The sequence below is a fragment of the Vipera ursinii genome (assembly GCF_947247035.1).
Source record: "Vipera ursinii genome assembly, chromosome: 3".
Taxonomy (NCBI): domain Eukaryota; kingdom Metazoa; phylum Chordata; class Lepidosauria; order Squamata; family Viperidae; genus Vipera; species Vipera ursinii.
Genome location: NC_139516.1, coordinates 82,673,826 through 82,678,194, shown reverse-complemented (window position 1 = coordinate 82,678,194; position 4,369 = coordinate 82,673,826).

Genomic DNA, 4,369 nt, shown 5'->3' with positions numbered 1-4,369 from the left:
TTTTATGACTTGTGGACTTCAATTCCCAGAATTCCTCAGCCAGGCATGCTGGCTAAGGAATTCTGGGAGTTGAAGTCCAAAAGTCATTAAAGGGCCAAGTTGGAAGACCCCTGCTTTAGACTATGCTGGCTCTCTGAGCTGAGAAATGGAGATAAGTCAGACATGACTCGACTTTACCTTTAGTTTTAGTCCCTTTTAATACATGTGTGTGTGTGTGTGTGTGTGTGTGTGTTTATATGATGTGTGTGTAGGTATCACAACTAAAAAAAATCAACTACTTCAAGAAGTGTTCAAAAACAGTGTTATAAATAGCTACTTAATCATAAGTAGCATGAATCATATTGCTCAATCTAACAGAACTTTTATAAATATTTGGCTTTGGGTGGGCTAAAGATATGGCAGACTAGGAAAAACCTAAAAAATGGATCATCTCCCAGATTTTCCCTCTGCCCTTTTTCTTCCTGGTCCTTTCCATGTGTAGTTGGGACTGAAAAATAGTTCTAAATAACAACAATAGCGTCTTTCTCTGGTATTCCTCCCTGGACTAGACTGGACCACATTCTGGGGGTAGGGTTGAAGTATCTTTGACATTTCTGATTTTTAGTTTGGGGAGAATGCGAATCTAGGCGGATACAACATGCTCTGGAAACAGTGGTGCTTATTCATGCAGTTTGTGGGATTTGATCATGCTTTTTTAGATGATAACCCCAAAGAATTTTCTCTATGGAACTGAAGCATATTAAATTGGCAAACATTAGAATTATAAAGAAAGCCACACCACAGTTACAGATTGGCCTGAGGCCTACAATAGTCTTCCTCTTCTCAACAACTTTGTAATTTTATTGCAGCTTGACACACAGTAAACATGAGGGGACCAGTGATATGGGAAATCAAGGTGCTGAAATTCAGTAATTTCTAGATGTGAGTCTGAGAAATTGGTGTTTTGTTTAGGATCACACAGCTTTGGAGAGGAAATAAATTTGAGTTATTTCATTAAAATATTAAAATGATTTCTTTTTCCAGTTTGTTGGTTTGTGTGTTTTAATAGCAGCTATTGTGGAAAGCCTTTAATTCTCTACATTTATATTATATCCTAATTGCGGTCATCCATAGTCTGGTGGCTGCTGAATGCTTTGGGATAAAAGGCTCAGAATTCCAAGTCAAAAGCTGGAAAATTTCAAGAGATGTAACCCCAACTTGTCTAGAAAGTGGCCAATTTATAACCAAGAGATGAAGAACATTGAAAATAAGAAAGACTGTTTTTTCTGGATTTTGTGTTCTACTGTTATACTTCTTAATGCTGTTTTAATTATTATATCATGGTTTTAGGTAATGATTGTTTTATTTATTTTATTATTTTATTGGATTTCTATTAAACCATCCAGAGACACTTTCCACGAGATGGTCAGTCATATTAATTTGATTAAATAAATAAATGTTCCACTTGTTGACTGAGGTGTAGCTAATTGATTTGGAATATATATTGGAATTAAAAATATATGGAAAAGGAAAATCTAATGGTTAACCAACATCCTCACCCATTAGAACCATCAGTTTAGTTTTTTAATTGTTAAAGGTGAATTCTTTCTTTTGATACACACTGGTATCCCTTTGTCTTCCTCCAGCTTCATTAGGCTTGAAGATGATTGATGAATTGGTTACATTAATTAACATATACCGATGGGGAAGAACAAGATGCTTATTTCATTCATTCTCATTTCATTGACTTTTACTCCCCTCGAACTGAAGTTGCCAAGGGATGATTGTTGTTTTTAACACCAGAGCTGAGCTTTTCCAGCATTTTTGAGGACAGTCAGAGAAAGTCCTCTCACCACATTGAAATGGATGGGTAAATATCAAGGGAAGTGGAAATCTCAGTTCTTTGACCCACAAATACACATTTTGTTAAGCAAGGAAATAAGAGAAAGGATTACATGTAATCAACATCAGGGGGGATTTTTTTTAATGAATGGTGAATTGGTTTGTATATGTAGAAGCAGATGTCAGTGGCTATGCATGGTTTATGGAAAAAAAAGACCAGAATGTGGTCTTCAAGTTAAATATTGGCCTGCTCTGCATAGCAGTTGGTACAGGGTTTGGCAACGGACATGGAAGCTGCTATAGCATAAGTTTATTTTGATTCTGAATTCAGTTAGCTGGGGAAGATGAGTCATAGACCATAGTCCAAGGTGGTCAGCATGCAATTATATAGCATTGGCTTTCACAAACATAAGCTTGTAAGAACAATTAGGGCGTTCAGTCAACTGTACTGGGCCAATCCACCAAATAATTGATATACCAAACTTATGGTCTAGTTTTCAGAAGTAGAAAACCTGCATCATACTAGATGTGGTAAAACTTCCATTTTTAACAGCATGGACAATCTGGGCTGTTGTGGATCAGTTTCCTATCTGTTGCTCAACAACTGCTGGGAAGGCCACTGTTTTTCTTCCCTTGGCACAGACTCACACAAACATTTATAGATAACCAAGGCTATGGCAATTCCAGAGGGATGTGGGAAAAAAAGTATAACAAAAATAACTTCAGCAGAAAGTGAAAAACAAAGTATAGTTTAGTTTGGAAGATATAATTCCTACTCCTGCAGTTAGAGCCATTCATGTCTAGCATAGCTTAGTAATGATTCACCTGTGGCATCTGCCTATAAAATGTGGACCTCATCTAGTAGTGGGACAGTGATTTTCAGCTGAGATGCAGTGACAAGGGGGACTCTTTAATCATCACCCTCTCCCCTCCCCATTTCATAACGGTGTAACTTTTCTCCTTGCTAAATTTTAAAATTAAAAATAAACTTAATTGATATTAATATTGCTAGTTGATGTCTAGGATCCTGGGTAGAAATGGTGCTGGATAATATAGTGGTACCTCGGTACTTGTTGTTAATTGGTTCCAGAAGGCACGATGAGTACCAAAAATGATGAGGCATGATGGGTACCAAAAATGATGAATACCAAAACAAATTTTTCCCCTGAGGAATAATGTAAATAAATTTAATGCATTCCCAAACCAAAAACACTGCACATTTTAAGGCAATATGTTAAAAGATAGGGTTGTATACCATTACATGAGAAAAAACTAAAAATTAATATATACTTAGATTAAATGAAATAAAAACTTTACCTGTTCTTATGAGAAAAAAGTGCAAAAAGACACAAAATGAGATAAGACTGCCAGGAGATGTGCACAGGGGCAAGAGCTGCCTCATGACTGAAGCTTTCTCCTTTGTTTTGGTGGAAAGGGTAGTGAGTCATGAGACAACCGACACCCACAACTTCTAGCTTGCGCGTTGAGTACCAAACAAACAACAAGTGCCAGGACAAAATTTTCTTGTTAAAATGCGTTGAGTTCCAAATTCGATGAGTTTCAAAGCAGTTGAGTACTGAGGTACCACTGTACAATCAAATCTGGACTTCTCTGGACTGCTACATCTCTCTTTCAAAATTATTTCCCTTCCTTCAGCTCCTGTTCTTTAAAATGCGCTTGCAACATTTTTTTTTTGCCCAATCTACTCCTCCCCCCAAAATATCAAAAATATATCTGGTGTAAGAAATACATTAATAGGGGTAGGCAACCTTGGCTCTTTTATGGACTTCAACTCCTAGAATTCCTGAGTCAGCTATGCTGGCTCAGGAATTCTGGGAATTGAAGTCCATGAGTCATAAAAGAGCCAAGGTTGCCTACCCCTGGTCATTGATTGGGACAAAAATTAGGCATGCTTTGCTTTGAGTTCAAATATAGACAGAGGTAAATCCCTCTAAATTAATTAGTTAAGAAACTAGATTTTCATCCAATTACTTATACTGTATCTCTGTTAACCTTCAGATAAAATGAACACCATGCAAGAAAATAACAAAGGTTTAAAAAGGGATGCCATCAAGTAACATGAAGATATATTTGTAGTGTCCTGTAGAAAACATTAAGATCATGACCATGGAATCATTTGGGGAAAAAAAGTTTAAGTACAGCCAAAAGTATTTCTCTAGTGCTATGATGACAAAATTAACATCAGGCAGATTTCTCAGGGAGAAGAAGGTCACAGAAGATACATTGCCAGACAAATAAAACGGCATCTTCAGAAGGCAGAGAACCAGGAAATAGGCCTCACTGATGTCACAGTAAAATGTGAGCACAATGTGTCTCTGAGTTCTGCCAATATAATTTCTTACGTTCCCAAAAGGACACATAAAGTTCTGTTTTTACTGAGGGCAAGTAATATAGTTGCTCCCTCTCCAGTTCATCTTCTTCACCCTCCTGGAACTTAGTTGGAGGATTTAAGTCATAATTTTCCATTCCCAAGAGAAAACTGTGGTGGGCTTATGGTAGAGGAGGGGGAAAAAAATTCAAACAATGA